The sequence below is a fragment of the Equus caballus genome, chromosome 25, assembly GCF_041296265.1.
Source record: "Equus caballus isolate H_3958 breed thoroughbred chromosome 25, TB-T2T, whole genome shotgun sequence".
Taxonomy (NCBI): Eukaryota; Metazoa; Chordata; class Mammalia; order Perissodactyla; family Equidae; genus Equus; species Equus caballus.
The window spans coordinates 47,542,717-47,564,604 of NC_091708.1; the positions used below are offsets into that span (position 1 = coordinate 47,542,717).

At 45.6% G+C, this 21,888-nt stretch overlaps 1 protein-coding gene and 1 non-coding gene across 25 annotated transcripts in view; both read left to right on the forward strand.

The window, feature by feature from the left end:
• EHMT1 (euchromatic histone lysine methyltransferase 1) overlaps positions 1-21,888 on the forward strand; it is a 198,176-nt gene that overhangs the window by 79,888 nt on the left and 96,400 nt on the right. For 3 of the 24 annotated variants that reach the window (XM_070250542.1, XM_070250549.1, XM_070250548.1), the window contains exon 2: positions 1,793-2,450. The exons of 19 other annotated variants lie outside the window; for them this stretch is intronic. The gene's annotated coding sequence lies outside the window, so the exon portion shown is untranslated. Of the gene's footprint in view, positions 1-1,792; positions 2,615-12,729; positions 12,864-21,888 lie in introns of those variants that run through there. 2 more of the 24 variants (XM_070250547.1, XM_070250531.1) reach the window with 2 other exon arrangements.
• MIR9034 (microRNA mir-9034) lies at positions 14,767-14,909 on the forward strand. The gene is given in 1 exon segment (NR_128048.2): positions 14,767-14,909. It is a non-coding gene; the product is annotated as a microRNA mir-9034 (primary transcript).

A 21,888-nucleotide genomic window follows, 5' to 3' on the forward strand; every position in this document is an offset into this window, starting at 1 on the left:
CAGGTATAACAGCACTTTAAAGACATTCTAATAGAACTGGAATTTAACATCTGTAAAGATACAAGCATAATTTCTCTCTCCATGGTTACCCTCATTTTTATTAAAAATAATCATAGTAAAACTAATTTGTTTATATTAAACTTGGCTTGATTATTTATATAAATGTAGCAAAAATAGTGATTGGCCATATAAATGCTTTTTAAAGATTGCTTTGATGAAACCTTGTAAGCAAGGTACTAGACTGATTTTTCCAAGCAGTTTCTTAAAGGTGTTTGGTCATTTCTGAGTCCATGTACAAGTTTCTTGGATGTGACGTTTTAGTCAAAGCCTTGGTGATGTAGCCAGTATTTCCAGTTGTGTCCTGTTACAGGAACAGGGCTTCACTGGATCCATGCAAATATATACATTGTCGTGAAAAGAATACTTAAGAATTTCCAAATTCTGGAGGGATCAGGTAGAGAGAAAAAAAATATATATTTCAACCCTTGTTACAAAGATACATTTTACCAAATTGCTGTAAGTTCTAGATAGCTTAAAGGAGAAGAGAAAAAGGGGTGCTTTACATCTGGAAAACAAAACATGAAAGCAATCAGTCTTCCACTCAAATTCCAGAAATTCCCACCCAGTTCAGTGTTATGATCTTAAAGTTATCAAAACCTATACTCCAGAGTACTTGTCTAAGTCTTTTCCATGAATCTCTTTGAAAATGAAACATATTTATAAAAGCATCAGAGTCAAACAGTAACTGTCTGTAATGATAAAAGACCTAAAAAAAGTCAATGGACAAGAATGCAATTGACAGGAAATTTGGGTATTTTTGTTACATACATTTTAGGTATTTGACCATGCTGCTCACATAATCTGACAAACCAAATAAGCCTAATTAGTGTAATCTCTCTCTTTTTATAAGGAGAAAACAACTCTAGGTGCCCTCTGGAAAATCCCAAAGTTAAATTCAGGTCAAAAAGATGTCATTTAGAATTTGAATATTTTGGGAAGCTTGTCAAAATATCAAAAGTTTTGGATACTTGACCAAATAGGATCAAAGGTCATTATGAAGTAATATTTACGTATTTGACCAATGTAAAAATAAAAGGTTTCAAAGGCAGATACAAGAGGTTATGTGGTTGTAAGCAAAATTGAGCTCCTTTAATACTAAGAAGACTCAGTTTTCCTAAGTAATTAAAGACCTGATTTTTAAAAAAGCAGGAAATGACTTTGATAAAAAACAAAATCTCTGTTTTCTAGGCAAACTACTTAAAGAAGCTTTCACAGTCTGTTATCAAAAACAGACCAAAAGCCCCCCAAAACCTTGTCCTTTCAACAGAAAAGAAAGCCAAGTTTAATTTTGCGTCAGCTTATTTTTGATATTAAAACTCATTCATTCCAATCGTAGCCAGTCCTGACTGTGCATAAAATTCCTGTCCCAAGATTTCTTTCCACAAATCTCCTACAACTTTCTTCTTGCGTTCAGATTTTGTCCTATGTTTTTCCCTCTGTCCCATTCTGCAATAACCAGCCTCTCTTTAGGACAAAATTACTTTCTTTTTCCTCAAGAAAATACATTTCCATTCCTTATACCTTCCTTTACCAAAACACACATCCTACTTTTGTTGCATGTGGAAATGTTTTCCTTTTTGTTTCTAGTAGCTTTACTTACATATATTAAAATTCTTAACTCTTGGAATCCCCAATCCTAGTGAAAACCAAGAATTGCTTGCTTTTAACAGTCATGCTTGGATTAGACATTAAATAGTCAACCATCATCTTAAGTTACTTTTTTTTTTTTTAGATTTTAGAGCTTTGTGCCCGTCCAGAAACCGCCAGGCACCAATGGAAACAGACGTATCGTTCATTTTGCTTAATTTTAGAGCTGTGGTCTTCCAATTTGGTTTTAAGAAAAGTGATTTCGGGGCGATTGAAAGTTCCCCATAGTGGCCATTGCAGTTCTGGACTGCTTTTGGTCTGTTTGGCCCACTTACTTAAAAATGGACATGTAGGGGGCCCAAAGTTCTTAAACATAAACCCAGCAGGGTCCCCGAAGGAGAGTCGCCCTCAGAACATTTAGATGACTGGGATCCCATTTCTGAAATTTTTTCTGAAAACCCAAGAAAGTTGCTATCGTCCTAGCCCTGATCCCCAAAGGAATCTAAAGATAAAAGAAAGTTGCTGGATTCCCATCCTTGATTCAAAAGGAATCTGAAAACTAAAGAAAAACTCCTGGATTCTCGGTAAGCTGGAGTCCCAAAAGGAACTGTGCTGCCTTCAGAAAACACACAGCAAGGGCGACGCCTTGAACCTGGAGGATAAAGTTCCTCTCCCAATCCCAAATAAAGTGAGAGAGCCCAGAACACACGGAGAGTGGAGAGCGGAGCTCGGAATCTGAGAGGACACTCACCAGGCCGAAAGCAGGCCACAAGTCAGAGACACGATAGCACAAGGCACTCAGTGTGGGTACCTCGTTCAGTTCTGGGGGCTGCCATCTCTCAGGGGTTCCCTCCTTTGGATCCCACTTCTGATACCATGTGGATCAACTTAAAAAGCAAATTCGTCTGTTATTTTCCTCTTAAAATGGATTCATTCAGGAACAGCCAAAAGAATTGCAATTCGGGCGGTGCGTACTATCCGTGAACCACAGGAAAATCCGGAGAACACGGGAGGGAGCTGCTTTTATAGAGAAAAGGGGCCGAGGGTGGGGCTGCTCTAAAGGAAAGCCCACTGAGGAGAGGAACAGATCAGGGTAGGAAAGGCTTCCCATTGGCTGGGCTGCAGTGTTTCTGATTGGATGGGCTGCATCGTTTCTTATTGGCAGTGCTATTGCTGGCCAGGGAGAGAAGTCTTTTTTCAGTAGTAAAGTAGTTGTACTTCTGTCAAAGATGCAAGCATATGTTTCTTCCTGTGTGGAATAATTGACCATGTGTGATGGGGCTGAGAGTTCCTCCTACAGGCCTTCCTGACTCTAATTTAGTTGAGCTTTCTCTTATTCTTTTCACAGGGGAAAAGGGTGGGTATCTCTTAAAGGGCATAAACAAAAGGGAATAGGTTCAGAGATAGGAACCTGTCGAGGTTTATTGGAGACTCTCATTTGAACTATTTTAGTGCTCTTGAGGGAGGGGCTGCTTTCTAACAGTGGGGTTGAGCCACTGAGAGCGCCACTAAAGACAGAGGGAGGTTTGTTTCTAATTTGGAGAGTTGTTTCTCTAAGCCAATTAAGAGGGAGGATTGGGAAGAGCCTCTCTAGTTCCTCGGAGCCCCATCATTGGGAGTTAGGAGGACATTGGAGAGGCTGGCTGGACTGCTGGACACACCTGGAGTGCTTAAGCTTCTAACAATCCCTTTTCGAATGTCCTGGCTTTTTGCAATAATAGCAGAAACCAGAAGTGTTTTGGTTTTGTTTAGGGGCCTCCATTTGTTGAAGTCAAAAATTAATTTTAGTGGTCTTCCTTTTGGTTGAATCATCTAGGGTGAGAGTAAGTTGATTTGCTAAATTAACTAAATCTGGAGTGGACACAGTTTCCCATTTCATCCTGGTCCTATTAACTAAGAGAAAGACCCCAATTCAGCCTGTTAATAAACATGATGGAGATAAAGACTCCAATCCACTGAGTGGATTCAGCATCTAAAGAAGACCAGAATTTTCTTTAAAGATAATTTGGAGTCGATTGTAATAATGAATGGGTTCATCAAAGTTTTATGTGCAAGCCTGAGTTTTGTTTTAATCCACAGGCTCAGGAAAAGCTACTGTAGTTACCCAGTGGGGTTCTCCTCAGTCTTCTGGCATTTTGCTAAAAGTTAGAGGTTTTTCTAAATCCCTTTCAGGATGTTTCCGTTGGGCAAGTTTCATCTAATGCTGGGCCTGACCCTCACCAACAAGCGTGTGGACTAACTGATACCAAGCTGAGAAAGCAGGTTGATAGATTTAAACAACTATATGAAGTTCTTCAGCAAACCTATCAGAATCTTCAGTTACTTTAGAAAACTCTTTTAACTAGGGCTCACAATTTGGCCTTAGTCCAGGGAACATAAGAAATGTGGGGTTTATTTGGAGGTTCAGAGGAAGAGGTAGGGAGGTGAGTTTCAGAGAACAAGGGAAGTTCTGCGAGAGAGTTAGTATAGTCTCAAGACTGAGGGTGTTGAGGAGGTGGAGGTGGTGCAGAAGGGAAGGAGGAAGATGGTGTCTGAGTTGGGGCCTGAGCACAGGATGGCTGCTTTGGGAAACAAAACAGGAGGGAAAGAGAGGCCTCGGAAGCCATTTTGTTTTTCTTTCCTTGTTCTTTGCCTCACTTAATCTAGAAATTGTATTTTGCAGAGAGGCAATCTTAGAGTCCTGGAAACACTTGGAAGCCTTAAGAGTTTGCAGAGATCGAAAGTTCCGCATAAGGGCCATTGGTGTTTTGAGTTACTTTTGATTAAGTCAGTCCATTTAGTTAGAAATATGCATGAGGAGGGACCGTAGTTCTTAAATATAAAACCGGCCAGGGTCCCTAAAGAGGGGGGTCCCTCAAAGCATTTGGATGACTGGGATCCCATTCTTAGAGGTTCTCTAGAGGCAAAGAAAAGTTCCTAAATTTGGCCTTTGGAATCAGACAAAAACCTAGCACACTTCCAATAGGAATTATACCAAACCAGTACTCACAGAAAGGACAAAGCCTTTACAAAAAACAGATCCAAAGTAAAGCTGGAGGGCTCAAAATGCAAAGAGAGCAGAGCTCAAATCCAGGAGGAAACCTGCTCTCAAACTCTAGTGTCACTAAGAAAGCATTGAGCCCATTGGGCTCTCTGGGTACCAGCACCTGTTTGCTCACCAGCCTCGGGGCTCCCAGGTCTTCTCTGGATCCCGCTTCTCTGATGCCAAGTAGTGTTGTCCTGAAAAACAGAACAGCCAGTTACTTTACCAGCAGGATGGGTATACCTGGGAATAGCAGAGGAATTGCAATTAAGGACAAGCGAGCTGTAGCTTAATGTTGGCAAGGAGAGTCCTTCCTGTTGGGTCTGTAGCTGACCATGAGTGGTAGTGAGCGAGGGCTGCCCTTTCTGGCCACCTGACTCAATTTTAAATGAGATCTCCTTTATTCTTTTTCACAAGGTTATGTCTGCACACCTCTTAATCTTTTTTTCCCTCCTGTATTTTTTTTTATTGTGGTAAAATATACTTAAACATGAATTTTATCATTTTAATCATTTCTAAGTGTAATTTTTGATGGCATTAAGTAGATTTACAGTGTTGTACAACCATCGTCACTATCTGTTTCTAAAACATTTTCAGCACCCCAAGCAAAAACTCTCTACCCATTAAGCAATAACTTCTTTCTCCCTCCTGTCTGTATGAGTTTGCCTAAACTAGATATTTCATATGAATAGAATTATACAATATTTGTCATTTTGTATCTGGCTTATTTTACTTAGCATAATGTTTTCAAGGTTCATCCATGTTGTAGCATGTGTCAGAACTTCATTCATTTTTCTGGCTGAATAATATTCCATTGTGTGTACAGTCATGTGCTGCATGATGACTTTTTGGTCAATGATGGACTGCATATACGATGGTGGCCCCATAAGATTAGTACCGTATAGCCTAGCTGTGTGTCAGGCTATACCATCTAGATTTAAGTACACTGTATGACGTTCACACAACACTGAAGTCTAACGGTGCATTTCTAAGAACATATCCCTGTCGTTAAGCAGTGCATGATTGTACATAGCGCATTTTATTTCTCTCTTCCTCTCTTGATGAACGCATGAGTTATTTCCATCTTTTGACTATTTCAAATAGTGCTGCTGTGAATGTTTGTATACAAGTATCTGTTTGAGTGCCTGTTTGCGTTCCCACCAGCAGTGCATGGGGGTTTCAGTTTCTCTACGTCCTCACCAACAAGTGTTATGGTTTATCTTTTTGATTCTAGCCATCCTAGAGGGTGTGAAATGACGTCTCTCTGTAGTTATTGTGATTGGTGTCATCCAGCAGTCCTGTGCTCTCCACCAGGGACTGTGGCTCTGGGCCTGCTTGCCTCTGGTTGTTTTGTTCCCTTACTCCTTTAATGTAGGAGCTTTTAAAATTGTTCTCTTTGCCTGAAATATAAATGAAGCACAGTTTACTAAAATTTCACAGGGAATTGCTGATTCTATTGAGGTGCAAATAGACAGAACTAATGAGAGGTTGACTGGATTCTGGAAGAATTCGGAAATGGCGTAAAATGAGAGTCATAAAAAATACCAGACCAGTATTGCTCAAGGTGCCAAAATATTGTCAGGGGAAGGACCCCTCTGTTGGCATTCTTAAAGTATATTTATATGTAACTTTGGCTGTTTCTAATGGCCTTTCGTCATTTTGTGTTTTTTCTCATTGAACTTTTCTTACTTTAGAAGTGAGTTCTTACAATAGTAAAAAAAAAAAAATGAGAAAACATTCTTCTAGATATAAGTATCTTTTGCATCTGGGAAAGAATCAGATACAAACCTTGTACCTTCGCCTGGAGTATGCCCCTGCTGTGTGTATTATAGAGCAGTCAGTGATGCTCTTGGGCTCCAGTTAAGTGAGGCCTGTGGGCACTTGGGGAGGAGCTGACCTCAGAGCTGGCTGATGAGGGAATGGACATGTGTGGACAGGGGCAGGGCATCTTTCAAAAGAGGGTGTGGTATGTGTAGACTCATGGAGGACCTTAGGAAAAGTCCAGAATTTGAGAGCTGAGGTGGACATGGCAGACCAGAAGGAGACGGTCTGTGGATGGGGCCGGACCGCGCCTCTGCCCACCTTACTCAGGGCTTTAGACTGTCCAGCCTTTTGGGAGTGGGTCCAGCAGAGCTTTTAAGCATGGCAGTAAGAGGATTTTTGAAGAAGGAGAGTGGCTGCTGCTGTTTTGGAGGGTGGGTGGGAAGAAGAGGTCAGTGGAGACAGTCTAGCTCCGGCATTCGTTTGGGGAGACAGGGTGTGTGGGGTTGGCCAGGGGACAGGGAGGCCCCAGAAACTGGACTTGTTTTTGAACAGTTGAATTTTGGGGGTGACTGACAAGACGGAGTTTATGTCTGGTACATGTCAGATATTAACAAAATCTTTATGATATATTTACTGAATATATTGAACAGTAAGAATAGCCAATGTTTACCGGGCACGTAGGTGTCGCCCACAGTTGGAAGCGTTGTGCAGCCTTCTCACTGCTCTCTGAGCTGGGTTTTGTGTAGTTCTCATTTTAGTCAAGAGGAGGGTGAGGCAGCGAGAGGTTGACTGACCAGGGTCCCACATCTGGAAATAGTAGAGCTGGGATTCGAGCCTTGTGGTGTGTTGGCTTCTGATATGGAGTGCAGACCCAGCACAGCAGGGCTTGGGGTGACTGTGCCTGCTGCTGGCCTGGGGTGGGGCTGCTGGGATGGGGTTTTCCTTTTTGAGACAGCTTTCTTTTGATTTTAGATCTGGATTTTCCGTAGAATTTTGTGAAGAATTAAAATTTCCATCATGTACAAAAGGAGACAACTTGTAGTAGTGTGATAATTGTCAAAATTTTGCTGCCTGGTCCCTCCCTCCTTTCTTTCCTTCTTTCCCGTTCCCTTTTTTTTGCTCAGGTATCTTAAACCACATCATGGACATCGTGAAATTTTCACCTCTAAACTCTTGAGTATCTGTCTTTAATATCTTGGTGTTATCTAACCATTTTCAAATTTCCTTCCAATTTTGTCAGAATGTCATTTTATGGTTGGAGTGTTCAGATTAGGATCCCAACATGGTCCACATTTTGTGTTCGGTGGTTATGTTTGAGTTTCTTCTCTGGAACAGTTTCTTCCCCTGCTGCTGTGTCTTTCATCTGTAGACTTGGTGAGGAACCATCAGTGGTCTTGCAGAATCACCCACGTTCTGGATTTCTGTTACTGATTTGTTTTTAGGGCATAATGTGTTTATGAGCCATGTTGCCCATTTAGCTTTTTATATGGATAACGTGAGGTGTAACAAATGACCTCATACTGAGCAACACACCCCCCGTGATAGTTGGCACTGTAAACAGTGTGGTTGAAACTGAGAAAGTGAGCGCCAGCTTTGGAGTGGGGCAGAATTGCCTGGTTCTGTAGGTGACTCTCAGTGTACCGAGTCCCTGGTACAAGCGGGCCCATCCTGGGGACAGTCTTGTGTGAGCCTGCACCTGGATGAGGTGCTCAGCTGACTGACTGTCCTGTGGCCCCCTGCGCCCTTCTGCTTGTGAGGCGCTCTGATTTCTAACAGTCCGTGCATTTTCGTCTCCATTTATTCCAATTTAAATTAAAGGAGAGAGTGGATGCTTGCCAGTGTCAAACCCTGCAGGTGAAGGTCATGCGTCTCCACGCCATTGTGTTGAGCTGTGTGCCCGGTGAGCACCCAGCGGAGCCAGCTGCACAGCCACGAGGAGGACCCCCCTGCCCCCCACTGGCAGTGCTCTGTAAGGTGGGGGCCATCAGCATGATAACCAGGCAGAAGGGCCCCGAGGAAGGCGCGTGTCATCTCTGAGGGTTTGGAAACTTGATTTTGTCAGTAAACCAAATTGTGGCGATCATACTATCCAAATTCATGAGAGACTGATGTCTAAACTGGAAAATCAGTGTATTTATTGGCAGTAAGAAATGCGTGTGACCATCTTCACTCCAAGAAAAGTCAAACTAAAAGTAAATGTCATGTAACTCTGCTCCCTGGTGTGTGCCCTCAGAACAGACGCTGCGCTAGCCTGACACTCGCCAGTTCCTGCTCAGGAGCCTGTCGGTCGTGGCTGGGTTCTTTTGGTTTTGCTTTCCTCCACTGACCTGGAAGGGTCCAGATAACTTGGTTTAACTCATAGAAGCTTAGGGTGGGTGACGTGGGGTCTGTGGAGCGCAGGGGTCAGTGTGGGAGAGGCCCGTGCTTCCCTGCGAGCTCCCACGGCTCCTGGTACATCTCTGCGTGCTGCATCTATTCCGTGGATTGTGTTCCTGGAGGGCACGAGCTCCACTGTGAGGCCCAGGCCTGGGCGGCCAGGGACCATGGGAGCTTGTGTGGTTAGGTTGCTTGCTCAGGGTTCGCTGTGTGCCGGGCCTGGGGCTGTGTTTGTGCTGACACTGGAGGGTTGCACTGGCTGGGGCGGGAAGGAGGGGAGCACTGGTTCAGTTGTCTGTTGCACCCAGCACACGGCCCTGAACTTAGTGACTTCAAACAGCAGTGGCTGTTTGTTATCGCCATGGGGCCAGCGACTCGGGAAGGGCTCTTTCCTCCTGCGTGAACCTAGGGTGTCTGCTGGAAGACTTGAACACAGCAGCAGGTCCATCTGAAGGCTCCTTCAGTCCGGCAGTGGATGCTGGTTATATGGGCTGCCATCCAGGGCGTCCACAGGTGACCTCTCCTGTGGTCTGGGCTCCTCACAGCATGTGGCTGGGCAGAACTGTGCTGACGTTGGAGCTCACTTTAGCTGCAGTCTCCGTCCAGGCAGTACAAAGACCCACCCAGTACAAGGTGAGGGCGCACGGAGCCCACCTCTCATGGAAGAATGTCGGCATTCCTTATGGGAGGGACATGTAGGATGGAGTATGTGCTGGTCTGACCATCCTTGGAAAAAAACAGTGGCTGCGGGAGTTCGAGATCAAGGGAACAGCAAAGATGTAGTACCTTTGGCTTCTTCTTTGCAGAGAGGCCAGTTAAGGGTTAAGTAGAAGATGGAGAGGGAATCTGTTCTGATATTTCAAAATCCCTTAAATGTAATTTCTGGGACTACTTTGGATATTAATTGTTTTTTCCAAATTTAGGAACTAACTCTCCTTTTTCTGCCAAGGGGAAAAACAAAAAGACAAAAGAGGGAAAAGGAAATCTATCAGATATTGAAAGGATTTGTTCTTTTTCTCCCCTCTCCTTTTGATAATTAGCTAGTGAAATTGGTATGTGGAAAATAGTGTAAAATTAGAGGGTGCACAGATAGTGCTCTTCATCTTGGAAGTTTCCTGCACTGAGGATGCGTCCCGTCTTTGAGAATCCACGTGGTGTTTAGATCTTGCAGTGGCACTGATGCAGTGCTCGAGGAGAGGACACCATCTCTGGTCCAGATCTTGGGCACAGATCTAAAGCAGAGAGGAGCAAATGGCAGGTTGGAATTTGACGTTTTTCTTATTTTGGCCAGAACCACACATCTCTGCCTGTAGGGAGAGCTGGCCATCTTTGTCTGCCCTGTGTATTGGATGCTGTGAAGCGATCTCCCGCGTGTCATCAGAGGAGGCCATGTGCTCTTGTTGGAGGAGGGCTCTCTTCCCCCATGGTCTGCCCAGTTGTGAAGCGTAGATGCAAGGTTGCTGTGGGGTCACGAAGATAACTTTAGTGAGCATACACTTAGCACGAAGATGAGTGTTTAGAGAGTTTTTTTCTTCCTTTTTCTTAATATCTTGCCATCGTCGGGTATCTTTACAGCTCAGGTAGATGATAGGTGAAAGCTCACACCCCCACAACACGAGTGGTGGGATAGGAGTGCTTTGAGGTCAGATGGGAAGGAGAGCAGTTCCGTGGGCAATGTGTACTTCATCCTTCCTTCTCTCCCTCCCTCCTGGAGGAACTTTTTTACTTGCTCCACCACTTGCAGCCATACCCTTCAAATCAAGTTCCTCTCAAATTCTGAAATGGCTTTGACTTTTTTTTTTATATTTTGGTTTTGATTTTAAAAAAATTTATTTATTATTTATTTTTTTCAGGAAGATGGGCCCTGAGCTAACATCTCTTGCCAATCTTCCTCTTTTTTTTCCACCTTTCTCCCCAAAGCCCCAGCCCTTGTATATCCCAGTATCAAGTCCTTCTAGTTGTGCTATGTGGGCGCAGCCTCAGCGCAGCCTCACCACAGCCTGATGAGTGGTGCTCGGTCCAGGCCCAGGATCTGAATCACTGAAACCGGGGCTGTTGAAGTGGAGCGTGCAGACTTACTCACTTGGCCGTGGGGCTGGCCCTGGCTTTGACTCCTTTTAAACTTAAGATGTATGTGTAGCAGTTAAAGAGTTAACTTTCTTGACACTTGTGCTTGAAACAGGAGGTCCATCTAAAGTGCTTGGTTACCCCGTGTCTTGAGTGCTGAGGAGGGAGCGTATCTGTAAAACAGCTGAGGCTTTCACTGGGAGATGGCTGGGGACGTGGTGGGGAACTTGGCCTCTCGTCTCTTCTGGGCCTGTTACTGAGTCCTGCAGCTTTCAGGCCCGAGATCAGACCACAGAGCAGACCGCAGACGTGGCAGAGGCTGAGATCTGTGTGCCAGAATGTTTCTTTCCTGGCCTTTTTTTTTTTTTTTCTGAGGAAGATTCCCCCTGGGCTAACATCTGTTGCCAATCTTCCACTCTCTCTTTCTCTCTTTTTGCTGAGAAAAGTTTGCCCTGAGCTAACATCTGTTCCAGTCTTCCTCTATTTTGTATGTGGGATGCTGCCACAGCATGGCTTGATGAGCGGTATGTAGGTCTGCACCTGGGCTCTGAACCCACGAACCCTGGGTTGCTGAAGGGGAGTGTGCAAACTTGACCACTATGCCACCGGGCCAGCCCTACAGCCCCTCTTTTGTGGTTTAACCTGAGTAAATGGGATTGCACAGCCTGCTCCAAAGGGGGAAGGTGCTTCTGGAGGGTTCACTGTCTTGTTTTATTTTTGTGAGGAAGATTCGCCCTGAGCTAACATCTGTTGCTAATCCTTCTCCTTTTGCTGAGGCAGATTGTCCCTGAGCTAACGCTTGTGCTAGTCTTCCTCTGTTTTGTATGTCGGTCACTGCCACAGTGAGGCTGATGAGCAGAGCAGGTCTGCACCCAGGATCTGAACCTGTGAACCCAGGCCTGTGAAGCAGAGCACGTGGAACTTGAACCACCTGGCCACGGGGCCAGCCCCTTCACTGTCTTGTTTTAACTCACCTCCCAGTGAGTGAGCAGACGCCCCACGGTAGGGAAATAAAGACTGCTTTACTGGGCTCACTCAGAATTATCATGATACCATGGTTTGTTGACATGACGTGGACAGGATTCGTCCTGACTGATCCTATCTAGGACATGTGCAAAGGGAGGGGAATTCGGTCTGTTTTTTCAGACTCTGCTGTGGAAATCTTAGGCTTTGTTACATTTGACTAGGAAAAGCAGTAAAATGATCCCTTTTGAACTTGTAGATGAGTTACTGTAGATTTTGTAAACTCTCCCATTAATCTTTGTGTCTTGGTGATGACTGGCTAGGCGGATTATAAAATGCTGCAATCTGTGCTGTCCTCAGTAAGCCTGAGTGCCCTGTGGTGGGCAGGACCCTCTGGAGACCACCAAGACCATCTGACGCGGGGAACAGTGGGGCAGGTGGAGGTTAGTCAGCGGGCTGTTGAAAGGTAGCCAGCCATGGGTGAGGGTGGCGAGCCTGGCGTGTGGGGTCTTTGTCTTCATCTCGACGGCGATACTTGGCCCCCTCCCCTTCCTGGGTTCATAGGCAGCCGTGGAGCAGTGGAAGTCCTTTCTTGCCCATGAGCCAAAGGCCCGTCCTGGTTTAGAACTGGCACAATGGCATGGTTCTTTCTTTCGTGTCTTTAAAATTTAAATTGATAAAATTATTTAAATATTCTATGAGCTTGTGTTTGAATAATTTTAGAACAGATTATACAAACTATAGCTAGCCCCTGTCTGTCTTTGAATTTTAGGAATGCTCTAAGGGGTGATGTCAGAGTCCCTATAATCTTCTGCTACCAGCCGGTGTTTATTTTAACAACAGAGAGAAGTCAGCAGTGTGGTAGAAGCTGATGGGGCAGGTGCTGGGAGGCCAGCCTGGGGCACCTGGGTTTGGAAGCTCATCTGCAGGAGTGCTGTGTGGCCCTGGGCGGGCTCCTGACCCCAGGCTCTTTACCTTTGCTGACAGTTACACACGAAGATGTATTGTCATTGTTCCTGGAAAGGTAATGAAGATTCTTTGCAAAATCTTAATAATTTATACTGTGTGTGTAACAGAAACTGTCCTTTTATAACGCATCTGAAGTCAAATGTAAAATTGAGGTTAACTGTGTTATGACAAGTTATATTTGATGCCTAGTCATTTCACATTAAATGACAAGGGAGAAATGACTACCTGTGGATGAGAAGTCACGCTGTCCTGTGAGTGGCAGATAGAAAGCCTTTTCTGCCATGAGAAGAAAGCTCATTCAGTTGAAAATGTCATGTCTAGGTTGTGTTTATTTTACCTACAAATTATGTTATTTAAGTTTTAAGTGATTTTGCAGGCATTTTTTTGGTTATATTTTATGATTACATTTAGAGGGAGGGACATACCAAATAAAATGATAGTGCTGTAAAAACTTATAAAGTTATTTTAGTCAAGAAAACTGTGAGTGAAACCTAGGTGATACAAATATATACCCCTGTGTGGAATAAAAGCGCTGCTACTGTCTTGTGTCCTGTGTTGCTAAAAAGCTCTGTGATGTAGTGAGAATGAATATAACTATATGTTAATTTTCACCTAGAGAATATATATTACTTTTGTGGCCTTTCATCTGGGTATTTTCTCTTCTCCCTATACCCCGCTTTTTTGTTAAATTAGAAAACAAAAAACTGTAAATTTTTCTTGGGAAACACTCTGTAAAGGTTGTAGTTGTGTGGCTGGTCGCCAACTGTATTTCAGCTGCTGCTTGTTTTTCATGGAGTAGAGGGGTCTTGGCTGTGCCAGATGTGCTGTCTAGGACTTCAGATGGGTGTGTGTCCATCTGCAGGTCACACTGACCGTCCTGCATGTGGGGAGCAGGCAGGGTCCAGGCCAAGGCACAGGGAGGCAGGCTTCTTGGAGCGGTGGCCTCAGGGGCCTGTGGGAATCTGATAAAGTGTTGTCAAGGGCTACTGATTGGAAGTTAACTTGATAAGGACATTTGAAGACCTGAGAATAAGACTTTATAATTCCTTCATTTCTCTGTTTTCATTTTCTTCTATATTCTGTTCTCTTAACGAAGAAATTGTTTCATTAATAATTCTTTTTCTTCTCAGGAGTCTGATTTCACAGGCCACAGAATATTGCCTTTTAAAAATGCAAACATTGTCATTTCAGAATTATGGAAATCTACAGTCCATTGTCCTTTGCTGATCCTCGTGAACTCAGTGTAGGGTTGCCAAATTCAGCAAATAAAAATACAGGATCCCAGTTACATTTGAAGTTTGAATAAACAGCAAATCATTTTTTGGTATAAGTATGTTTCCCCGAACTTCGAATGTCTGGACGTCTATGTCTTGGATAGCTTGTAGTCCAGTCGCTCTGGTGCTGCAAGTGCACTTGGCCTTATGAGTTCAGCGCGGGGTCAGGTTCTGCCTCACCTCCTGGGACACGTTTTCCCTTTAGATTTTTGTGTGTGTTGAAATCTACCAATTTGCATTTAAGGAAGAAACTTCACAAACTGGAAAGTTTTCCTTCTTTTTTCTCCAGCTTCATCAGTGCCTTAGACCCTACATTAAAATAGGCGTTTAGAAAGGCAGAGATTGGTTTTCTAGAAGCAGCGGTAGAAGCCAACTCTGGCACATTGAGCATGTGCAGAGATGGACCCTGTGACTTGTTCTGCATTTCCGACGAGGTGTGCTCTGTTGCTGTTGTTTATAACCTGTTCTAATTGCATACAGCGTAGACTTTGTGTCCTCCTTCCCTGGTGGCATTTCAGCCTTTGACAGTTACAGTACTCTTCTAATTGGGATTTTATTATAGGCTGTGACATGGAATGAGGCTCTGGATGGGCTGGTGAAGGAGCTGGTTCTCTGAGCAGTTATGGCATGGCAGGTCCCAGCTCAGGTTTTATGTCAAAAACAGCAGGTCAGGGCTGGCCCCATGGCCAGGTGGTTAAGTTCATGTGCTCTGCTTCGGTAGCCTGGGGTTTATGGGTTCAGATGCTGGGTGTGGACCTACACACCACTCATTAAGCCGTACTGTGGCAGTGTCCCACATAGAAGAACTAGAATGACCTACAACTAGGATATACAACTACGTACTGGGGCTTTGGGGAGGAAAAAAAGAAGTGAGAGAAAGATTGGCAACAGATTTTAGCTCGTGGCCAATCTTCTTCACCAAAAAGCATACTAAGAAAGAAAAAACACCTCCCCCCCCCACAGGTCGCCATGTGTGAGTAAGTGATGAGGTTAGGCCCAGGTGGCAGGGCTGAGCCTAGAGGGAGGTGGTGGAGGAGGAAGAGCCAACCCCCCTGGAGGAGCTGACCCCTCCCCTTGCTTTTTAGTGGCCCAGTGGAAGCGAGGTCAGGGATGACAGCCTTCGCCATGGGTTGCAGATTCTGAGAGTTTTCTCTGGTCTCAGTTTTGTTTAAGGAACCTGGACACTGAAGAGAGAGCTTTGTTTTCCTGGGTTGAAGAAGAGTTGAATCTTAGGGCTGTCAAGATTTGTGTTTCTGTCAGGAGAAGGATGTCCTTGGGTACAACCCACCCCATCCCACAAGACCCACACCCTCCTAGTTTGCAGAATCATTTTGCTGTGTCTGGTGCCCTCTCTACTTGTTGCTTTTCACCCTTGAGACTATCTTTTTATTTAGAATTTTGTGTTTAAAAGGCTCTCTGATTGAAAGAAGCCCCAGAATTCCTGGAAATCCCAGGCTCTGGGATGGATGCCTTTTTTAAGTTGGGTTTGGGATTTAGATAGGAAGTTTACTCCTGAACATTCTGGAGTTTGGGCACATGTGCCGAGGATAAAGAGAAAAAAAACTTCCAAGGAGCTCTTTTTCTGGAATTGTCGTTTTTAAATAGAGAGGGTGACACCAGCATTGGGTGAGAATTGGAGTGTATGTGCGCTGTGTTCACACTTGGTTAGCACACACTGCTTCCTCCTGTTCCTCTTGGACACTCAGTTGTGCACAAGTTTGTGGCATTTGAAAAACAGAAGGTGTGATGCTTTCGGAGAAGGTCAATGGGTTCCGTGTGTTTTTGCAGTAGGATTTGACCCTGGGCTGTCTGTCCTCCAGGGAGGAGGTACAGGGGGTCTGGATCCCTCCTGCCTTGGTAGATGTGGTCTTGGGGTGGAGATGGAGGTCCCCGGCATTGTGACTGTCGTGGTTAGAACCCTCGTGATTCGGTCTGCATGCCTTGGCACTCAGTGCAGGGGAGCAGGTGCAGCCTGCATCGAAGGAGAGGAGGGACTGGCCTTGTTTGGAGTGGGGGCCCTGCTCTTTCACCTGTGTCTTCTTGAGGCTGGGGGCTGGCACCAGTCCCTAGTACTGATGCTTCCTGGGCATCGGTGTCAGGGCCCAGGACTGTGAGGACCATAGAGTGAATCATGGGGTTCCCAGGTTAAGGGGGCCATGGGCTGTGGGGGCTCCTGGATTGTGGATGGGGTTGCCGGGGTGGGGTTGCCGACTGAGTCAGCTCCCAGGACTTGAGGTGGAGGTGGGCCCTGCCTTTAGGGGGAGCCAGGTGAAGGGAGCTGACCCTGTGACATGCTGTGTGGGAAAATTTATGATTTTATTGGAAGTGCTTCCAGGAAAGAGTCCAGGCTTTTGGGGAAATGATTTAACTGAATGGTGGACCTTAACCAGTGTCAGTTCTGTTGTCCATGTGTGAGTGAGAGAGTGGCCTTTGGGTTTATGTGTCTGCTGCTGTGTTAACTTAAGATTGAATTGCTGGGAAGGTATTCCTGTGCATTAGCATGTTTCACCCCTTACAGCTAGAGTATCACAAATGGAAAGATCTTCATTTAAAATAAATAATTAACACAAAATTTTGTTTTAACGAATTACTTTGTTTGGCTTAGACCATGGAGAAAGAATAACCTGCTAGGCTAGACAAGGTTGAGATAAATCACATTTCTTTGCTATGGGATTTATGAATATGGGCTGTTCTTTTTATTCAAGAGAGGCTGGTCATTTGCTGTGCCCCTGTTTTAAAGGAACACCAAGTGTTAGGGAAGGCTTAGGAAAAGTTTTGTCAAATAGAGGCTTGTGTAAAAATTTTAGAGCCAGAGAGTATTCCTTTTCTTTGATACTTGTTTTTTTGTCTTCGTCTGATAAGCTAATTTGTCTCTTCTTCATTTGGAGATGTCATAGCATCCTAGGAATCCATCACCTGTAAAGACACTTAGCAGTTATATGGGAGTTACTCAGAGTGGCTCCTGCACACTGTCCTCTGTCCTGCTGTGAGTCAGTACCTCTGGGGCGGCCTCCTACACTGAGACTGCCTGGGCATTCCTGGGGCCACAGAGGCATCCTTGGGAAGTGAGGGGCAGGGAACAGAAGAGGGTACAGGGTGGGAACCCTGCCATGCCACTCAGTGCCTCCTCCTCTTCCTCTGTTCGTTCCCCCAGCCTTGCCGACCCTTCCTCCTCCCTACTCCCCTTTCCTTCCTCCTGCTCCAGTATCAGTGGTCACTTAGAGAAATGAGCAAGGAGGATGCTTGGGTTTTAAGAGGTACAAAGAAGGCAGATTGGTGGTTTTTCTTGGCTCTTCTGCTTCTCCAGGGCCTGGCATGTTGGTTAGTTCTTGTCAGAGGATTCCTGAATGCAATTGAATAGATACAGAAGAAAATAGTGGATAATTCTGGCATTATTTGAAAGTGTGTTACTAATATTGTTAAAACAGAATCTTTTTGGGAAAAAGTCATGAAACTTAATTTCGTGGGTGGGATATGTGGCCGATGATGGCGACAAGAGATAGGGGTTTGACAGATGTTAGCTCAGCGACAAACATCCTCAAGCAAAAAGAGAAAGATTGGCAACAGATGTTAGCTCAGGGCCAGTCTTACACACACACACACACACACACTCCCCCCCCCCCCCCCCCCCCAGTTTATAGGTGCATTCGTGAGAGTTCCAGGGGAGGCCTTCCCTGCTGTGCCTGGCCCTGGGCTCATCTCAGGGCAATGAGACTCCAGAAGCCTGGAGGTGTTTCAACAGGCCTGTGACATGGTGGGCTTTGTGTCCTTGGTGTGGGGCAGTGGCCATAAGGCCCACTGATTCTCTTAAAAGCTATTGAGGACCCCAGAAGCTCTTGTTTGTGTGGGTTCTACCTATTAGTATTTACCAAAAACTCACTTATTGGGGCTGGCCTCATGGCTGAGTGGTTAAGTTCATGTGCTCTGCTTTGGTGGCCCAGGGTTTCCCCAGTTTGAATCCTGGGCACAGACATGGCACCGCTTATCAGGCCATGCTGAGGCAGCGTCCCACGTACCACAACTAGAGGGATCTACAACTAAAATATACAACTATGTGCTAGGGGAATTTGGGGAGAAAAAGCAGAAAAAAAAAAAGATTGGCAACAGTTGTTTGCTCAGGTGCCAGTCTTTTAAAAAAAAAACTTCATTTACTTTAAAATAACAAAAGTAAACATATAACATGTTATTTACGTGTTAAGGTAAATATTAATGTCTGTGAAAAGTAACTATTTCTGAAACAAAGGCTTAGAAGTGGCATTGCTGTACGCGTTGGTACATCTCTCTCCTGTCTGGCTTCTGCATTCTGCCTGAGGTGGTGGAAAGTTTGGTTGAAATAAATGCAGACGGTCCAGCCTCACACAGACTTTGAGTCTTCTCAGATTATGGCTGATGTTTTCTGTAATGGTATACCAAAACTCAGTGAGGGGAAGCTGTATCGATAGCCCTTCTTCGTGACTGTTAAGCCCATGGTCCACCTTTCGTCTTGAGTACATATTCTACCCATGCGTGGTTTTGACTGTCAGGCACTGGGCATTTGGCTCACTAAGTTATGGCGATCTTCCAAATGTTGAATTTTCTTATCCAATATCCATTTTCTTATCCAATATCAAAAAAATCATATTCACTTAACACCTCCCATGTCGTCAGAGAAGTCTTTAAGTATTGGGAAGCTCTGAAGCTTGGGGGCAGGTACACCTTTACCAAAATTCCAATTTTCACTCAAAAGATAGAATTTTAACATTGGCAACAAATACTGTTGGTTTCCTTTGAGGTGATAGGTTCACTTTGTTTATTTTGAGGAAATGTCTGCCAGATACCGCCGTCTGAGTAACTGTAGATTTCTTCAGGCCTTCTTCCAAGAGCACATGCTCAGTGAGCTCAGCCCGGCTCCCACGTGGTGCCCCCAGCAGGCCTTGGACGTCTGCTAGTGCCCCTCCCTTCTGCCTGGAGTGAAGACTCCTTACTCAGAGGCTGACAGTAAGATTGATGCAGTCGTGCCCCCTTACCTGCGGGCGACACCATCCAAGATCCCCAGTGGGTACCTGAAACCGCACGTAGTACCAAACTCTTGTCGACGAAAATAATCCATAACCAATCTATAAATGAAAATTTGGGTGAGTTTATTCTGAGCTTAAATCTGAGGATTATAACCCGGGGCCTTTCTTCCCGAAGGAAGAAAGGGCACCAAAGAAGTGGGTTGCACAGAGTGGTTATATACTCCCAGAGAGGATGTTTCACATAGGATTGAAATGTCCCTTTTACAATAGTCGCGAGACTGCTCTGTCGGCACAGCAATTGATGGAAACAGCAGGTAGGTCTTCTGTCTCAGTGAACGCAGCAGGGTGGCAGTCTGTTGTCTCCAGCTGAGTGGTCACAGGTGAGCTGGGTGGTCAAAGGTGAGTGCAGCAATCAGTTCCTAGCCTAAGGAAAAATGCTTATCCCTAAGGAAATGCTAATGTGGGGGGAAGTTGCACCTTTATCTCAAGGGCCGTTTGTTCTGGCCATAGGAAATGTCTAAGCAGATATGCAGTGTGCGCTCAATAGCCACAGTCAGGCCCTTTTGGAAAAAACAAAGGCCGAATTAGGTTTATACCAAATGGCTTCCTCATATACTCCAATATATCCTATTGCTTGCCATTTTTATTTGTCACCCTGTATATACTATGTTTTTTCCTATACATAAATACTTATGGTAAACTTTAATTTATAAATTAAACTCATGTTCTAAACTCACCTTGGGCCTTTTCTCGCCCCCACCCTGGAAGTGGAAGTGGGCCTCTTCGAGGAGCCTCACTTCTCTTAATGGGAAGTAGCATATAGTGACCAAGATTCTGCTCCAGCTGTGCTTGCTGCTGCCAGGGTGTCCTTGCCTCTGGGCCCTGGGAATGGCCAGAGCTCCAACTGTGCATGCTGCGGCTGGCTGGTGATTTCTCTGGAGGTTTCTCCTCCCCATGGTGTTCCTGTTTCTAAAGCCAAAGTCCCTGTCCTCATCCTGAGTTTAGTTTAGTTAAGGCTCTTCTTGCAAAGCAGAGACTCAGGCCACCCATCTCCCTTTTACTGTCAGGATTTTCACAGCCTCCTGAAGTCTCTGCCAGCAGTTCTGTTTGGTTCTGCTGTTGCCAGCCAGTACAGGATTTTGTTGTTGTTGTTGTTTTGAGGAAGATTAGCCCTGAGCTAACTACTGCCAATCTCCCTCTTTTGCTAAGGAAGACTGGCCCTGAGCTAACATCCATGCTCATCTTCCTCTACTTTATATGTGGGACGCCTACCACAGCATGGCTTTTGCTAAGGGGGTGCCATGTCTGCACCTGGGATCCGAACCGGCGAACCCTGAGCTGCTGAGAAGCAGAACGTGCGCACTTAATCGCTATTCCACCTGGCTGTCCCAGTACAGGGTTTTTTTTTTTTTTTTTTTTTAAAGATTTTATTTTATTTCCTTTTTTCTCCCCAAAGCCCCCAGTACATAGTTGTATATTCTTTGTTGTGGGTCCTTCTAGTTGTGGCATGTGGGACGCTGCCTCAGCGTGGTTTTGATGAGCAGTGCCATGTCCGCGCCCAGGATTCGAACCAACGAAACACTGGGTCGCCTGCAGCGGAGCGTGCGAACCCAACCACTCGGCCACGGGGCCAGCCCCCCAGTACAGGGTTTTGTTACTGGTTTGGGCTCTATGTTCTGTCTTTAACCCTGTTCTGATTTGATGTCGACTTTTTAGGTTGCTGGCCCTTTTGAAAAGTTCGTGAAAACCATGTTTCATTTGGCTAGATAGTTACTTGTAGGTTCAGCCACAGAGAGCATCTGAATTCGGGAGGTTTCTGTTCTTCCTGCTCTGGTTGTGGGCCGAGGTCATCACCAGGCTCAGTGTCTGGGCCTTTGGCCTTCCAGACACACGCCTTGGCCACGCCCTGCTCTGCCCTTCGCCCACAAGGAGTCAGTGTGGCTGCCACTCAGCCTTTCCTTTATTCATGCAGCAGATGCTGATGTTATAAAGAACCAATCCAGGCGTGTAGCCATGCGAGAAGCAGACAGAAGTGGGGATGGGGGCTTGTCCTGTACCCAGTGGCCTTTCTTTACCTAGTCCTCTTAGAAAGGCCCCATTCGTGCTCCTGCCACATACTCACTCAGCTCCTTCTGCATGCTGGGCACTGCTGACATTGTGGGGATATATTGGAGAACAGGACAGGTCCCTCCTGTGGAACCCAGAGTTTGCATGCTAATGGAGCAGACAGACAGATTGAGTGATGTGTCTGATGGTGGTGGGCACCAAGGGGGCAACGCGGCAGCGTCCAGGAGAGGCTGTCTGATAAGGTGGAGCTTGGTCTGTTGAGAGGCGGCAGGGTCCGGGGCACGGAGGCTGTGGTCAGGGTGTGGAAGGGGGTGGCAAGTAGGAACAGAGGCCAGGCCCCGTCGCTTTGCTGTCCGTGGTGAAGACCTTTTTCTCCTGAAGGGGGTGAGAAAACCCTGGGGTTTGAGGAGGGAAGCATTCAGGTCTGACCCCTGTAAGGAAGTGCTCCCCACCTTCTGGGAGGAAGGCTCCAAGGTCCCTGGATTTTTCCTTAGTGCCTAGCACCAAATCCCAGCTCCCTAGGGTGTAAGTGGTTACGAGAGGGATTATAGAAGGGGCAGCCCCCGAAGGGACTTTATCTGGAGGATCCCAGTGAGGAGCAGGAGCTGGCCAGCACAGACTGATAATGGGTGTTTAATCCAGGCCCCTTGATGGCAGGAGCATGAAGCCATTAGGAGGGACTGGCCCTCCCTCATGCTCCCCGCCCTAGCCGGCCGCTGCTCCTTTTGCGCTGCAGCCTGTT